General features: G+C 40.0%; 1 long non-coding RNA gene across 1 annotated transcript; it reads left to right on the top strand.

Moving 5' to 3' along the window:
- Window positions 1–947: 947 nt before the first annotated feature.
- LOC141568918 (uncharacterized) lies at window positions 948–16,535 on the top strand. The gene is made up of 5 exons (XR_012492233.1): window positions 948–1,380; window positions 6,068–6,139; window positions 6,838–6,912; window positions 12,367–12,485; window positions 14,748–16,535. It is a non-coding gene; the product is annotated as an uncharacterized LOC141568918 (long non-coding RNA).
- The last annotated feature ends 2,044 nt before the right edge of the window (window positions 16,536–18,579 follow it).

Genomic DNA, 18,579 nt, shown 5'->3' with positions numbered 1-18,579 from the left:
ATGGACTATTAAGACAATATAAAACAAAACTGAATTTCTATTCCTATGCTGGAAAGTTGAATTAATTCTGAATTAGTTCAAAGTGATGTATTAGAGGAGTAACTTCCTTGCAAGTTATGTGAAAGGGTATCTTTTATTTCTTCTGGTATTGAATTGGCCTGGAAAAACAGGACCAAACCAAGAAAAGTGTGTAAATATGAGGATATTCCTTTTAATATTAGAAATTATAATTACGTATAAAAACTTTGATCTCATAATCCAGAGTTTGATGAGACCACAAAAGGCCATCTAATCAATTCTTCTGCTCTCAGGAAAGATTACCTTCAAAATCTATCAAGATTATATAGTTTTATGTTTTATTTATGAAGACCATGAAGGTGAGATTCTCCACAGTTGAGGGCAGAGTTAGGGACTCTGGAAGGTTCAAATAACAATTCCTAAGGTTTAGAGTTTAGACAAAAGCTACTTATTCAATATTATCATTCAAACCTCTACTAGTTATTCCTACTAATTAGATATCTGATAGCTAACTGAGGCAATCTTTTTCTTTTACTTTTTCTAGAGATTTGTCCTGCAATAGAATAGAATCTATTGAAAGACGTACATTTGAACCGCTACCTTTTTTGCAGTATATGTAAGTTATAAATATAACCTCCTCATATTTGGAGTTTTTATAAAAGTTAATTGCAAACTTCGTTGTTATTTTTTGGAAATATCAACATTTTGTTAGTGGAAAACTACTAAAATTATGTAGCGAAGCCTTTGGTCTCTAGCAAAGATTAGTGTGAGAATTATCTCACAGATCAGAATGAATTGTTCTACAGCACTGGTTCTCAACGAGGGCGCTTTTGCACCCAGGGGACATTTGGCAATATCCCTTGACATTTTGGGGTGTCAGAACTGCAGTTCTGCTACTGGCACCTAGTGGGCACAGGCCAGAGTTGCTCCTCAACATTCTACCATGCACAGGACAGCTCCCCATGACAAAGAATTATCCAGCCCAAATGTCGCTAGTGCGGAAGTTATGTAACCCTGTTCTAGAGAAATACCGATCCTTTAATACGTGTATTTACTGAGCACTTACTGTTTTGTATCTAATGCACCACATGTATAAACATGAAAGTATAAATCATAAGCAAATATCTTCCGCAGGGAGATTTTTTTAGTGTGTGGAGGGAGTATTGAGGGTTGTTTCATCACATATAAATTAGAATCACTGCCAAAGGAGAAACATTCTGAAAGAATATCTTTTATCTTCTTCTTTTGCTTGTGTCTTTTTTGTTTGTTTGCTTTTTATAGAAATCTTGGGTGCAATTCAATCACAGAACTGAGCTTTGGAACGTTCCAGGCCTGGCACGGAATGCAGTTTTTACACAATGTGTAAGTGAAATAGAAAATGAATACATGATAAAACAAAAACTACGTGTAACAACATCGTACAGTGATTGGTTAGCTGGCATAAGCCCAGTATGAACTCTGAAAAATGTGTCCTAAGAGCCATTCATTGTTTTCCCCATGAGGAAACAAAGGTACAAAGAGGCCAAGAGATTGTCTGCCTCACGGAAGGCACGCTCCCTTCCCCCGGTACTGATCTCTGCAGGGGCAGGAAAGGCACCAAGCCAGTAACACTCGAAGTGGCACTGGCCTGGGAGTCCCAATGGTGCAGCTCCCATATGTGAGCAGCACCTTGAAATCCCACTTTTGAATGTACCTTTGATTCCTGCTCGTGGGCAACGCACCTAACTGCTGAAATGTAGGCAGCAAAGAGCCGGAAGGATTAGTGCAGCGCAGAGTTCTCCAGGGAGCCAGAGGTGTGGGTGCTTCCTCAGCCATGAGTGTCTTTGAAATGGGAAAACAGAAAGAATTCCTAAAAACCTGCCCCAGGGCACTTCTCTCCCCAATCACCTAGAACATTATTTTCAGAAAAGTATATGCCTTTGACGTGAATTATCTGTGGGCAATAGGAAACTTTGAGTTACGGAAAAAGATGCTGTTTCTATTAAGCTGTAGTATGAAAAAATCCTCCTAAAGAAAACACACTGCTGAAGCCTCATTCCAATCCCTTTCCTGAATACTCCTCAGTAAGAACAGTGGGTTTCATTCCCTTTCAGCTGGAAAATTCTGTGATTTCTCTGTGACAGAAGGAAACCATAGTGGGTATGTTCAATGGTCTAAAAGGGACTTGAGAGTCAAGGTGAAGGTCTTCTTGTAAACCTGACTTTGGGAGAAGCCTGTCTCACCTGTCTTGTGGTTCAGAAAGCCAGTTTCACAGAGTTCATTTCGGGTTAGGTGAAGGTGTTTAGGGTGCATGTGGAGCTGGAGTAACAGTTCCTGCTGATACCCCACTGTGTCGGGGTTCCCTCTTCCCTCATTAACTAGCTGATATCTAATTGGGGGAAAGGACACACGGAGGGTCAGTTTTCCTTTGATCAGCGCATCAGAGAGCAGTCTCATTGGGTCTCTCCATCAAGAGGACTTAGGAGCGTCAATACAGTGTCTGAAACTACCACCTTTATTAAACATTTCGTGACACTGAGAGTCAGTCCCTTATAAGAATCTGAGTTTCACTGCAGTTCTGAAGGCAACGGAGGGGAAAAAATTTTGGAATCACAGTTGATAAAAATTAAGGAATTCTTTCAAAACCATTCACAGAGTACCATGCCCACTGTGTGTCAGCGCTCTACTGCGTGCTGAGGGTACAAAGGACAATAGGACAGGGACTTTGTCCCCAGGCTTCTTTCATACTGAAAGGATGAAGATGGATGTTTTTGGAAAACATACCATTCCATGTCAGCATCTCTGAGAGCCACGCCAGCGTCTATAGAGCAGGGTAACAAGATGGGGCGGGGTGGAGTGGGGGGAGGTGACAAAGTAGGGAACGGGTGGTAGGTTAGAAAAGATTCGTCATGGAGGAGTTTATCTTGAGTTTCTGGGTTCATCTTAAATGTGAGCGAAAGGTAATGAAAGAATCAGAGCTACATGGTGTTAGGAATAAATTAATACTCACATCGTGTGATCTGAATAGAGCTGTACTCCTAAAACTAATGCACGGTTACTTTCAAAAGATTGTCACAGGACACAGTAAGTCTGTATAGGGGGCTCTGCTGCTTCTTTGTTTGGGGCCAAATATTTTTAGTTGATAAAGCTAATTTGCTTCAGAAAACATTTGCCATAGCGACATATAAACTTTATTGCATCTCTTTCCAAAGGCAAGTTGCCAAGGGAAGACGACAACCCTCGAGTTAAGTCATTTTATCATCTATATGACATATTACTGGGGTGTTTATAACTTGAAACAATGTTTTCCCTGCATTAAATAAGTTTGTAATAAGTTTGAGGTGGATTTATCAACAACTGAATGAGGCTTAAGCTCCAGGGCTCTTCACTTGCATAGGCCCCTTCAGAGGTCTTGGGAGGGACCCCAGCAATTTGTATATTCATAATTTTCCATGTTTTGGTTAGGACTTCCTAGAATAGGTGAGGTTCAGGCTCCCCAAAACCTTGATTCACCCCTGGGTTTCAGGTAATTATAACTCAGTACGTGTCTTGACTGAAGTCTCTACGTTATTGACAAACACCGAGTGAACAAGTTAGCGGTGTGGTCAAGACTCTATTTTCAGTCTGAAATCCGTCTCAAGGACATGCCAAGAGGGTTATTTACAAAGCACCACTTTTTGAATGGCAGTAAGAATCATGTATCTTTCGAATGAAATACGGTATGGAAAGCCAGCAGCGGTTGAGAATCCTAAATGTTAAGCAGACTTTTTTTTTCTGAATTTAAGGTGCTTCTCCTTTATTCGTCTACACAGGTCCAGGCTGATGGCTTATTTCAAAAATTCTTAGTCACTTCTTTGATTCTAACAATAAAAAGCTCCATGATTTTAGAAGCCTACGGACTCTACAATGTAGGAAGCTTATACCTTAGCCAGGTAGAGCACAGTCACATGCTGGCTTGTCTGTGGTTCATCAGTTTTGTGCCAAGAACACCAAGGGAAAATCCAAGCTTATCCATGTTGAATTATTGACCCCACTGTTGAGAATATCAAGGAGGTAGGAGCGGCCACAGTATGAAGGCCAATGGAGCTGCTGGCACAGAGACGCCCCAATGCTCCCCTAGTCAACCAGCACTGGTTTCCTTTAGCTAGCTGTGACCATACAAAAGTTGACACACTTCAGGGGACTGTCATCACTTTTGGGTACGGACATCTCATTTCTCAGCTCTTCCTCTTCAGCTGTTTGGTTAGGCTATTTTGTGCCCCAACTATTCTATTATCCATTGCCTCAGCAGCTGCCGTGTTAAAATATTTACCTGTAATTGTTTTCCAAAGATGCCCCCTGAGAAGAGGCTTTTAGCACTAGGCAGCTCTCAGTCAGGTCAAAGACAAGCCTTTCAAGTGAGGTCTTCGGGGAACCACCAGACAGGGAAAGTGACGGTTCTTTGGGAATGAGGTTTTAAAGGAACCTTGGCTCCATTCTGCTCCCTCTGGTACTGGGGAAATGGACTGCTTGTCAAGATTACCACTGGGGTAGAGAGCCAAAGGTCTAAGATGACTTAGAGCAACACAGATCATTGTTCTTACAGAAGTTCGCCATTGTTCTTGAATGAATGCTCCCGGGATTGCTGCAAACTGTTGCTTAAATGTCTAGAGTTTCAAAAGTTGATTCTGACAATTTTTGTCAGTTGTTTTTTGTGGCTTTTTAGGGATGACTTTTCAGATGTCCTTATTCCGCCGTTTGTACTGATTTGCCCACAACTTGGTTTTAAATCTCTCAAGTCTCCATGACGATAGGCTAATGAAATATTTAACCATTGGAGATGATTAGGGAAAAGGAATCAAAACAGAAAGTGTAATTCTCATAGATGCTCTCCCAGATGGGCAGATGAAATTTGAAAAAGATGAAATTTGAAATTTCTGTATTTAGTCGTCTCAAAATTAAGGTTAAAGTAGCAGTCATTTTAAACCCCTTTTCTTCACAGAGGTTAAACACAAGCTTTGGCGTCAGACCTGACTACAAATTCCAGCTCTGTTTCTTACTTGCTTGACGAGCTAGGACAAGTTATATAACCTCTCTGTGCCTCAGTTTCCTTATTTGTAAAATGGGATAATATCGTGTATAACATAAGGTTATTGTGAAGATTAACGAGAAATGCTTATCACATATGCCTGGCAACCTAATAGATAGTTAGCTGTGATAATTACCTTTATAATATTCTGCAAAAGTACACTAATGATTCTTGAGTAGAGTTAAGATAAAGGCAGATTTTCTTTTCTTTCTCCTTGTTTCTTTGTATTTTGTTTCGTTTTCCTTATTTGTTTTTTAAAAATGAAAATAAAATCTATTCCAGCATTTGGAATAAATATCGAGGTCAAACAAACTCATTTGTTCATTTCAATTATATGTAAACAAAATGTTATTTATTGAACAAACATTTGTTAAATACCTCGTAACAGTCAGGCACTGTGTCAGGTACACGGACAAAATGGCAATAAGGGTGGTCCCTGCCCTCGAGGAGCTGACAGTCCAAGAAAGACGAGTGTCCCAGACAAACAATGTCACAAAGGCTGTAATACAAGAACACCTGGGAGTATATCATGGGAGCATGGCTTTCACCAGTTCCTCTGACATTTATCCCTTCTCTGGCTCCAAAACCAAGGGATTGGTGCTATTTTTCTCTTGAACTGGGTGATTTAAACTGTGGAATTTTTAAATGGCTGGTGATGAAAGAAAAGCGCCTTGAATTAAGGAGGACACTAGAAATAGTATTTCCTATAGAGCAAGAGCTTCCTGGCAGTAGAGTCACTTCTAGGGTTTTCAATCTGAAAAGTTCTTTGGCATACTTTTTCTTTGCTATCCACTTTTTTTCTTGCTCTCTGCTCTCCACTTGATTGTCTAGAGAACTGGGTGTTCCCAAAGGAATAGTGCTTTATAGATTCGAAGGGTGATTTTATAGGTAAGGACAGAAAATGGTTTTTTACCTTCAACTTTTGTACCAAAAAGATGAATATAAACTTTCATGGCAGTTATTGAAAAACGCAGATAATTTTAATTCCATTGCATTTTTCAGAATTCTTGATCGTAATCCTCTGACAATTGTTGAAGATTCGTATCTTTTAAAATTGCCAGCACTGAGATATTTGTAAGTATGGCCATAATCGCATGGGTTGTGAGATGATTTCTGCTCTTTTTTTACTTTCATCAAACACTAAATATTTGCATTTTGGCTAAAACGTCATAAATTAAATTTTATCTGGGTTATTGAATAAGAGTTATCAACACAGAAAATAATTAGGAAAGAATGTACATGGGCCAGACAGCAGCAGAGGAGGGAGCAGTGTTGAAGGACACATACAGATATGGACCGTGTAGAGCACGTAGAAACACCATTTACCCCAGGAAGCAAAGAGGAGTAACTTGCATGTTATATACAGAGGGTGCCCACTCACAAAGTAGACACATTTTAAGAAAGGAAAAGCTGTATTCAGTTTGTAATAATATATACCGATAACAAAAGACGAATACGAGCCATGTGTATAGATTTTTTTGGCACCCCTGGTATATTTTAAAAAGAGTAATTGAGAGGTGGATGCAATTGAGAATGAATAGTAGGATAATGGTTAAAAAGAAAGAGAAAAAAAAAGAATGTACTATTCAGCACTAAGGTATTTTTTTGATGAGGCAAATACATTTTTTCAATAAGAGCTCTCTGAAATGATCATCTATGGCAAGTAAACTCGAGCTGGCTTGACAGAGAGGCAGACTTGAAGTAATCACGTTTTTAAGTACGAATTTTTGTCTTTGGGTTCACGTCATGCACATTGGGATTCTCTCCTTCAGAGACTTGGGGAGAACGCAAGTGTCACTTACAACAGTTGAGAGCGTCCTCATGATGAGCCTTCAACTGGAAAAACTGTAAGTTGCTTTTTCATACATTTACTTTCACTTAGTTTTTTTTCAGGTTTGTTTTATTATTTTCTTAAGTCAGATTTATTGAAGTATAATATTCATTGACTAAAACTCACTCTTTCTAAGTGTACAGTTCAGTGAGCTTTGAAAACTATATAGTTATGTCACCACCAGCACACTGGAGATTTACAACACTTCTGTCCCCTCAAAACAGCCCCTCATGTTCCTTTGCAGTCCAGTCCCTCCTCCCACCACCAGCCCTTGGCAACCACCAACCTGATTTTTATCCCTATAGTTTTGCCTTTTCCAGAATGTCTTACAAATGAAATCATGTAGAGTGCAGCCTTTTGTGTTTGGCTTCTTTCACTCAGTACGATCCTTTTGCGATTCATCCATGTCGTTGCACTTGTCCGTAGATGACTCCCTTTGATTGCTGAGTAGTATTCCGGTTGTGTGAATGTATCAGTTTGTGTGTGCATTCACCAGTTAATGGATATTTGAGTGGTTTCTAGTTTTTAGGCCATTATGAATAAAGCTGCTAACAACTCTCACATGCAGGTCACAAACATGTGTGAACATATGTTTTCATTTCTTTGGGGTCAAATACCTAAGGGTGGGATTCCTGCATCATATGTTAAGTGCATATTTAACTTTTTAAGAAACTGCTAAACTGTTTTCTAAAGTGGTTGTACCATCTTGCATTCCCACCAGCAGTATATGAGTTGCAATTGTTCCATATTTTCCCCATCCTTATATGTCAGTTTCTAGTAGGTGTGTATTTGTATCTCATTGTGGTTTTAAGTTGCATTTCCCTAATAGCTAATGATGTCGACTGTCTGTTTATGTGAAAATGTCTTTTTCAGTGAAGTGTCTGTTCAAGTGCATTCTTAATTGGATATTTATCTCATTATTGATTTTTAAGAGTGCTTTATATAAGGCCTCTCTCTGAGATATATGTTTAGTAAATATCTTCTCCCAGATCGTGGCTTCCCTTCATTCTGTTAAAAGTATCTCTGAAGACTGGAAGGTTTTAATTTTTAAATTTTGATGAACTCCAATTTAGCAATATTTTTCTTATATGGTTTGAGTTCTTTTCTGTGTCCTATCTAAGAAATCTTTGTCTAAGAACCCATTTCTAATCCAAAATCACATAGATTTTTCTCCTCTTTGGTTCCAGAAGTCGTCTAGTTACATTTAAGTCTATGATCTATTTTGAGTTAATTTTTATATATGGTATAAAGTAAGGTCAGGCTTCTTTTTCTTTTTTTCTCTTGCAGTTTAAAAAATATATATTTTCTAGCACCCTATTGTGACAATTTATTACAGAACTTACTACACCTTAAATTGTGCCATCCCCACTCCGATATGGCAGGCTATCAGAAACCTGCTATTATGCTATGGAGGGGATCACACGAGATTAGTGTGGGAAAGGGCTGTGCTCCAACTGCTTTTGACAAGTCAGCCTACGAATGACTGTCTTCACCACGTTGTCAAATCTATTGGTCACTCCTCTAGCCTCATGTTCCTCAGCCTCCCACAGCATCTGCCAAAGTCCATCCCTCTCTTGTCAGCTAGATGGCTCCCTCTCTGGATATTCAAAACCATTTCTGTGTATAACTACCATACTATTAATGCGCTGAAGAAATTCCTACACAATAATATTATATAATAAAGAGTTGATATTCAAATTTTACCAGTTGTCTCAATTACCTCATTTCTTTTTAACCGTCTTTAGAGGTATAAGTGAATCAAAATGTCCATCATCTCAAAAAATTTCTTCACGCCTCTGTAATGCTTCCTTCCCTTCCCTCCCCGCCCTCCCCAATCCCCATGCAACCATTGGTCTGCTTTCTGTTGCTATAGATTGGTTTGCATTTTCTAGGATTTTTTATGAATAGAATCATAGTGTCTACTCTTTTCTAACTGGCTTATTTCACTCAGCATAATTATTTAAGATTCATCCATGTTGTGTGTGTATCAATCATTTCTTTTTATTGCTGAATAGTATTCCATTATGTGGCTATGGTCCAATTTATTCACCATAGATGGACATTTGAATTGTTCCAGTTTTTGGCGATTACAACTAAAGCTGCTATGAACGTTTGTGTACAAGTCTTTTTATGGACATATAGTTCCATTTCTCCTGGGTAAATACCTGAAAGTGGAATGGCTGGATCATACTGTAGGTGTATGTTTTTTTTTTAAAAATGGTTGTACCATTTTACTTGCTTACCAGCAGTGTATGAGAGTTCCGTTTTCTTCACGTTTGCCAACACTTGCTATGCTCAGTCTTTTTAATTTTAGTTAGTTTAATAGGTGTGTAGTTGTATATCAGTGTAGTTTTAATTTGCATTTCCCTAGTGATTAATGATGTCAGACATCTTTACATATGCTTATTTGCCTTTTGCATATCTTCAAATCTTTTGTCTATATTTTCATTGTGTTAGGTTCTTTGTATATTCTGAAAACAAGTCCTGTATCTAATACGCAATTTGCTAAGTATTTGCTCCCTTTCTGTGGCTTGCCTTTGTATTCTCTCTCAAGAGTATCTTCTGTGGGGCAGAAATTCTTAACTTTAATCATGTCACTTTATTCACTTTTTATCTTTTATGGATTATGCTTTTGTATTTTATCTCAGAAATCTTACCTGATTAATTCAAGGTCATAAATGTTATCTCCTTTGTTGTCTTCTATAAGTTTTATTGTTTTAAGTTTTACATGTTGATCTTTCAATTAATTTGACTTCATTTCTGCATATGATTTGAAATTCACTTTTTTACATGTAGATATCCAATTGTTCCAGCACATTTGTTGAAAAGACTATCCTTTCTCACTGAACAGCCTTTGAACCTGAAAATCAAATTTCCATATCTCTCTACTTCTCGGCTCTCTATTCTGCTCCTTTGATTTATTTGTCTATCTTTATTTATTTACACCAGTATCACAATGCCTCGAAAGTGTAGCTTCATAAGTCATGACTCAGGTAGTGTTAGTCCTCTAACCTTGTGCTTAGTTTTTCAAACGTGTTTTGGTTATTCTAGGAATTTCACTTTTCCATATGAATTTTAGAATTAGCTGGTCAATTTCCACAGAAAAGCCTACTGGGATTTTGATCTATAAATCAATTTGGGGAGAACTGATATCTTATCAATATTGAATCTTCTGATCCATGAATACATTATGTCTCACCATTTATTTATGTCTTCCTTAATTTCTCCCAGCAATAGTTTCGTAGTGTGCAGTGTGCAAATCTTTTATATCTTTTGTCAGACTTATTCCTAAGTGTTTTATACTTTTGCTGCTACTATAGAGAATATTTTTTAAATTTCAATTTCTGATTGCTCACTGCTAGGTATTAGAGATAAATTAATTTTTTGCATATTGATGTTGTATCTTGCAAACTTAATACTCATTTATTCTACTCGCCTTTTTGCAGATTCTGTCATGTTTACTATGTAATCATGTTATCTGTACATAAAGACAGCTTTACTTCTTGGTTTTCATTCTGAATACCTTTTGTTTCTTTTTCTCACACTATTGCACTGGCTAGACTCTTCAAGGCAATGTTGAATAGAAGTGATGAGATCCGACATTTTTGCCTTTGTCCTGATGTTGGAGAGAGAACACTTTTTCATTCGTGATTCAGTATGATGTTAAGATTTTTGTAGAAGTCATTTATCAAGTTGAGGAAGTCTCCTTCCATTCCTAGTTTGCTAAGCGTTTTTTTTTTTTTTTTAATCAGGAATGGATGTTAGATTTTTGTTAGATTCTGCATCTCCTGAGATGATTGTGTGATTTTTCCATTTTAGTTTATTAACTTGGGTAAAAAACATTGATCTTCTAATATTAAACCAATTTTGTATTCCTGAGATAAACCCCACTTTGTCACGATGTATTATCTTTTTATATATTGTTGGATTTTATATTCTAAAATTTTGTTTAGAATTTTTGCTTCAGTGTTCACAAGAGATTTTGGTCTGTAGTTTTCTTTTCTTGGAATATTTTGTCTAGTTTTGATAAGGGGAAAGTTGGCCTTACAAATGGATTTGGAAGTATTCCCTTCTCTTCAATTTTCTGATAAAGTTTGTGTAGAATTGCCATTATTTCTTTCCTATATATTTGGCAGAATTCACCAGTGAAGATATATGGGCTTGAAGCTTTCTCTGCGGGAAGTTTTTGAACTATACGTTCAATTTCTTTAATAGTGCTATTTAAGGTACATATTTATTCTTGAGTAACCATTATAGTAGTTTCTATCTTTCAAGAAATTTGTCCATTTCATCTTGAATCTATTGGCACAAAGTATTTTATAATATTCCCTTATTGTCCTTTTATTATCTGGAGACGCTATAGCGATGTCACCTCTCTCATTACTAATTCTGATAATTTGGGCCTTTTCTTGACCAAGCTGGATGGAGGTTGATCAATTTTATTGATCTTCTCTAAGAACCATTTTGTCATTTCACTACCTCTCTGTTTTTCTGTTTTGTGTTATTTATTTCTGCTTTAATCTTTACTTTGTCCTTTCTTCTCCTTACTCTGTGATTAATTTGCTCTTATTTTTCTAGTTCCTTTAGGTAGATGCTGAAGAAGCTGAGTACTGCATTAGTAACATCACACATGTTGATATTTGTGTTTTCAAAATAATTTCTAATTTCCTTTTTTATTTCTTCTTTGACCCGTAGGGTTACATGTTTTTTAGTTTCTAAACATTTTGAGATTTTTTTGGATCTGTTCATTTCTAATTTCATTCCCCTGTGGTCAGAGAACATATATTGAATGACTAATACCCTTTTAAATTTATTGAAACTCATTTTATAGCCAATAAATTCTCATGATAAGCAAGAATATGGTCTATTTTGGAAAATGTTATGTGTCCACTTGAAAAAACAATGTGCCTTTTGCTGATTTCGTGTGGAGTGTTCTATAACTGTCAAGTAGGTCAGGCAAGTTGATAGTGTTGTTCAAGACTCCTATGTCCTTACTGATTTTCTACCTACTTGTTCTGTCAATTATTGAAAGAGGGATATTGAAAAATCCAGATTTGTTTATTTCTTCTTGTCATTCTCACTTTTCCTTCATATTTCGAAGCTCTGTTATCAGAAGCTTCTTGGAAGTCTTCCCTCTTCCTGTGTGCTCTCAACCCAAAGTGAGACTTTTGGAATGGGAGGAGATACTTCTGAATCAAACCACAGATCAGTTACACCCAATTCTAATCCCTATCACCTTTATCTTAGGCATACCATACCCACTGCCATCCTACTGTTGGATACCTCTGTCCTCTCTATTTATGTACAATGTTCAAGAGCAGCAAATAGCCAACTGTCCCCTACCCAACTGTCCAGGCCGTATGCCCCAAGAGCTCCTTTCTGCACACCCTGTGGTAGCCTTGACCTACGCTCCTACCTACTCAAGTAACTCCTTTGCCACTAATTTAATTCTCTGTGTTTCCATTTATAGGATCTTACCCAGTCGTGTGACCTGCTGCCTCTGCCAATCTAAAAGTGATATTGAGGTCCTCTGCAAGACAGTGAAGCTGCTTTGTGACACTGAATGTCTGACAGACATCACACATTGTGGTGAGTCTCAATTGCCTGAGGAGACTTTTTTAAGTTTTTATTTTACTTATGTTTCAATGTTATGCTTTCATCTATGACAAATTTTTAAGCTAATAATGTAACTACATCTTTTATATTTATTCATGCAGAGTTCAACTCCCTAAATGTCTAAAACGCGTCCCTTGTTAACATTCAGATTAAGGAACAAGAGAAAAGAACGGAAAGGGGGAGGGAACTAACACTAATGGCCACATATAGTGTGTCCTGCTCTCTGCTTGCTGCTTTACCTCCAGATGAGAATTTATTCATAGAGCGCCTCACAGATTATAAAGCGATTATTATATGCATTAGGTCTCAAATGCCCTTTGCCTTATGGGACAGGTATAGATACACTTTATTTATTTTGTTTGTTTTTGCAATTTTATAAAAAGAGTACAAGCGATGCTGTTTTATTTGGAACCTGAGAGTTTCTGCTTCCATCACCAGAAGCTGCCAGCCAGCCCTTCTAATGGACGAGAGGGCTCGTGTAGTCTTAGACGGCCAAACCCTCAACTTACTCTGAAGCTCAAAATTTTCTATCCACAAAACACCTGGGTGCTTTTAAGTATTTATCTATGCATTAGGTTTATTGGCACCTACTTGATAACTTTCAAAATGTGCTTTCAGGCCCAGATAGCTTGAATACTAGTCTCTGCCGGTGATCTGGGGACATCATAAATAATAACACTTTGTTACTGATATAAAGACAGTGCAGCTTATTGATCAAAATAATTTTTTACCAATTACATTACTCCCTTCTCCCTCAGAGGTGGGCAGAACAGGCATTTTAGTCTCCTTTACAGGTGAGTAAAACGAGATCAGAAGTGTTAAGTGCTGTAGTCTAGTAGTGCCTGGGCTCCTGCTTCCAGTTTTGGGCTCTCTGCAAAGCCATGCTCCTCCTTTGTCCTCTGAACTTCACCACCCCTACTTCCTCCTCTGACCCTCACCAGCACCAACAATACTTTTAATTCTTCTGGAACCGAAACCCAACTGTGCTATGATACACTTGACCTTCTCACAGTCAGCAGCTTTGGATGGTTCCCCAAGTAAAGCTGAAAATATAAGAAATGAAATGAAATAAAAGTCGGCACACAACGAAAGTTACTTTTTCCCTTCTGCATTTTAGGACCTCAAGTATTAATCCGTAGATTTATTGAACATTCCACATTGGCATACAACCTGGCAAATCTCATAACCTACGTCCTAGATGCCTGACCCGGATTTAAGCAAAAAGCGAGGGTAGACGTAGTGTTTTTTCTATATTCAGCCTTCTGTTATGGGGGCGGGGGTATGTGGGAGCAGGGTCCGAGCAAAGGAACCTGGGTAAGTGCAGGAGGGCATGTCCAGAGGGGGAAGTGTTAGCAGTGGGTGTGGTCATGGTCACGTGTGATGGTGACAAGAACACGATGTCGTGCGGGGAAGCCTGCGGGGCCTCTGGTCCCGCTCCCCACATAACACAGGATATGGTGAGGCCAAAAAGGAACACCCACGGAGCCATAGGTAGGGGAGTCATACCACTATATTCTCTCTGGCGGCACTATACTCTCACTGGAGGCTGGATCCACACTGTCCGCAAACCGCCATCCACGCTTGCCAGCCCAGCCGCCATCTTCTTGCTAGCCCCCATCCTTCTCTGTCCTCTCCTCTCCTCCGTAGCTGCAGCAGTTATATTGGCGGCTAATTGGCTAACTGGCTACAGCTGACGGCCAATCAGCCACAGCTGACGGCCATCTACTACCCGAGCCAGCACTCCTCCACGTGAGGCCGAGAGCCTATAAACTACTTTCTGGGGCTCTGCCCCCACAACGAGCACACTGAAGAGGTGGAGAAAGGAGGCCTCATGCTCCCTCCGCATCTGAGACAGGACAGGCTGGGGTATATGAATGTGAGGAGTCACAGTACATCTGCAGAGCGTCTAACTGAGTGGGGTCCTCCAGCCTTGGCTTTTCTTGAGTACCGGGCCATTGGCCCTTGGGGACCAATAGAATCATTCTAAGTACAGTTACTGTATTTCACGCTATGGAATGTTCTGAGTAGATAGCCACTTTTTCAAAAGATACCTTTCTCTCCTTTTGTTGTGTTGCCAATTATGGGTTTAAGTTTGGGTGTATATTTTCCTCTCTAAATGGCACTCAAATGTTTGCTGATTCCTAATTTATTTAACTGGGATATATGGCTGTGGTTGGACAAAAAGCTGTTCCGTCAATCTTTCACTATCAAAAGCGGTCTTTTCTTGTTTGACAGACGAAGAAGTATCTATAGGGACTGCAGAAGGATCGTTCATGAAGGTATTACAAGCCCGGAAGAAGAGCACGAGCACCGAGCTGACTATTGAGCCAGAGAAGCCATCCTCAGACAAAAACGGCATTGATTTGTCAGCCTTCAGGAACGACGAACTAGACTTTAGTGATGAAAACGCTGCTATTAGTGCGCTCAATTACATACTACCTTATTTATCCAAGGGAAATCTAACAGATGTAGACTCAGCATTATTACCACTCATTAAACTCCTTTTTTTAAATATAGAAGATGGAGATAAGTCCCTGAGTCATTTGACAAACAATGCAAGGAACCCTTCCCTGAAGCCTGAATCCAACGATGCAACTTTCAAAAATAGACTGAGGAAACTCAATTCTCTGAAAAATTTGTTAGATGCAGAAATTCTAGAAAAAATTGATGAGGTTATAAAGAAAGAAAAAACTGCCATGCTTATACATTCCAACCTTTCAGGTCCCAAACTGAAACGCCAAATCATTCGGAAGGAATTGCAAACTGACCTGCCACAGGGCTACAGCCTAGCAAAGATTCAGCCTGTCCGGAAAAGGCTGCGGACAGTGAGCAGGGTCCTCAAGGGCCCTAAGGGCATCTGGAAAAGGCACTTCAAAGAAGTGGCCCATCAGAGCATCCAGAGGAAACAGAATGCCCTGCCTATTGTGGAGAACACTGTCAAAGTTAGGAGACTCAGGGGGCCACCCCCAAGGGAGCTGGGACAGATGCACAGGGTACACAGGCCCGGGAAATTAGTGGAAAACTTCAATACAGAGACTTCTTTCATAAAGGAACATGAGGCAGCAGTTTCTTCTACCCAGAAGCAATACTTGATGGGCTGGCCTTCGGCCTCCATTGCTCCAAAATCTCTATCTGAGGTTAAAAGATTAAAAGACTTAAGCGATACTACTTTTATTTTAGATGAGGCAAATGCTCTAGTCAGGAATAGGAAGGCTTCTAAGCCAATCTCACACTCCAGAAAGAAACACCTCCTTCATAAAAGTCGTTCTCATGTGCTGCACAAAAAAGCCAAGGCCAAAATGAGTCGAGAGTTTGGAAAGGAAGATTCTCTCAAAAGACTGATGCTTGCAAAGAGACCTCCGATATCTGCAGTGAGGAGCCTCATAAATTCCCCTGCACGAGAGGCTTTTTCATCTTCAGGAGAATCGACATCTCAGGAAAATCGTCTTCCAGAATCAGTTTCAAGTTTCTTGGAACCTTCTAAAGAAAAGAGTACTGCACAGATTCCTTTTCAAGAAAATATTTCTACACGAAAGGCTACTGAGCCAGAAAAAACTACCCCTGAAATCCCTGCCCGTGAGGATGTTTTTACGGCAGATTCGGCTGTTTCTGCAGACAACTTCCTGCCAGCAGTTAACCAAACCCATGAAACACAAGGGGAACACCCCCCTGTGGCCACTGACTTACTGTCCAACTCCACAGGCTTCACGTCCCCGTTGTTCTCATCCCCGGGGGATCAATTTGAAAGTCAGCTAAACCAGCAGCTACAGGCCCTCATCCCCAACAACGACATGAGAAAGCTCATTGCTCATGTCATCCGGACTTTGAAAATGGACTGCTCTGAGACCAGCGTGCAGCTGCCCTGTGCCAAGCTCATCTCCAGAACAGGCCTCCTGATGAAGCTTCTCAGCGAACAGCAGGAAGTAAAGGTGCCCACGGCAGAGTGGGATACGGATCGATGGAAAAATGAGAACTACATCAGCGAGAGCACAGAAGCCCAGAGTGAACAGAAAGGGCAGGAGCCACGAGAGGTGAGGACAGCTTCCGAAACAGGGAGCCTGGACTTTTAGGACAACAAAAGCGCCCAAGCACAAACGCCAGGAGCGCCTAGGCCGTAGCTTTTCTTGGCCACGTAACTTTGGCTAAGACAGCGAACTCCCACTTTGCTCCTTTAGAGAATGGTACCACTGTTCCTAGGGTAGATGAGACGAGGACCTAACACAAAAGATAAAAAATTGTAGAAAAAATACTAATGTTAAGGATTACGTGACCCATTAGATTGGGTATCTTCTTTAAGAACGTGTAGGCTACTATATAGAGTAGCAGTTTAAGATCGTTATTCTTTATAATAGTCTTGAGAATGGTTAGTTTTCATCCTTTCCATCTCTTTGTTTTAACAAAATTGTTCTCTACTTTTCTAGCGGACAAAAGAAGTTCCAGGATACAGCTATCACAGCAAAGTGATCTTAGCAATATCTGTGACTGTCATAGTGATGATTTTTATCATAATTTTCTGTCTCATTGAGGTAAGCAACAGTAATTTCAGGTTTCCGAAATATATTCTGTCTTTATAATACATTCATAACCCCAAACTGAAATCTCACCTGCTACTGCTTCATATTCCTATTCAGTCATGAGAAGTGAGATGTGCTCTGTTTTTTTATTGCAAATTATATCCCGGGAATTTTTGGAGGAGCTCCACTCCCAGAGATCTCTGTGGAATTGCAACCCTGATAACAAGCCATGAGGCTATATTGAGAAGTGAAATATAATAAGCCAGAGTTGACATGTTAGCAAAATTTCTTCAACTCAAAATGATGTCAATGTGATGTACTCACCAATCCCTCTCTTTCTACCACTGATATGTTTCCTTGGCTGAAATGAGGAGAGATGTATAATCTCCATCCTCATGGAGCCATGTCACCCTGGGAGAAAGGACATGGCTGAAAGATAAAAAGTGTGATCTTGTCGATGCAGGAGGTTTACTTAGCAGGTTTCGTCTCCAGTGTGCAAGGCATTGTATAAATAGGTTCAGTCCACACTGCAGCCTAAATCTGCATCAGGCTGCTCTAAAGCATGTCGTCTTTATAGTCGCCGGGTCCTGGAGCTTCAGTTACATAATGGTTTATTTTCCCAACAGGCAGGTGCTAACGTTGAAAAGAGTGAATTAATAAGCTGACAGTCTTGACTGTACCTGACAACCCAACCTCATTTCCCGTATTTCCCTGTTACACTGTCCTGGCAGCCCTGCACTCCAGCCAGCGCAGCCCCTCACCATAACCTAGCCATTCCTCCTTTTGTCTGTGCCTTGACCCGTCTCGAATTCCCTTATTTTGCTCTGCCTGTGGATGTCCTATGAATCTCTCAAAAATCAAGGCAATTCGTCTTTCCTCATCAGCCTTCTCTAAATACTACAAGCCTCCTGATCCTGGTCGTTCTGTGAGGTCTGTCACCAGTTTGTAGGAGAAATAGGGAGGCATTTCCCACCCGAGAACTTAGAAATATGGTAAACAGTTTTTGAGAAGGCAGTTCCCCAAGAGAGAAACACCAAGGTCAACACACATTTGGAGCAGAGCAGAGGTGTGTGAGGACCAGATGACTTCCTGGTCTGTCAGACGTGAGTACAACCTGACTGGAGGTATTAACTGCTAAAGAGCAGCGTGTCTGTCCGCAGGAGGCTAGGTCAGTGGTGACAGCACAGAAAAGGTGAAGAAGAGACCAAGACGGGCCGTGCCCATCCTAGCACTGCCCTAGAGTGGAGATGGCACCTCAGGCAGCAGACGTGGAGGGTCAGCCCCACTAGCCAGGCTGTGCCTCTCGGGGAAATGGATGGATCTGGCCGCCTCAGTCCTTTCCATTGAATGCTGGATTCATTAGATTCCTATTGTTCTAACTCTGTTCTCACCAAGCAGCCTTCCGATTGTGCTTTAGTGTGCCACGGTGGCCTACCTCTACACAATGTAACTCCCCGGTCGTGTAGACAGATGCTGTCTGTGGAACAGTTGAACTTAAGATTGTCAAGTCACAATCTGGCATTCTGTGTTTTGATCACTGCTGTGACTGTTAA

The sequence above is a fragment of the Rhinolophus sinicus genome, linkage group LG15 (assembly GCF_036562045.2).
Source record: "Rhinolophus sinicus isolate RSC01 linkage group LG15, ASM3656204v1, whole genome shotgun sequence".
Lineage (NCBI taxonomy): Eukaryota > Metazoa > Chordata > Mammalia > Chiroptera > Rhinolophidae > Rhinolophus > Rhinolophus sinicus.
Note: the sequence above shows the minus strand (reverse complement) of the source record. Positions and strands in the feature narration are given on the sequence as shown.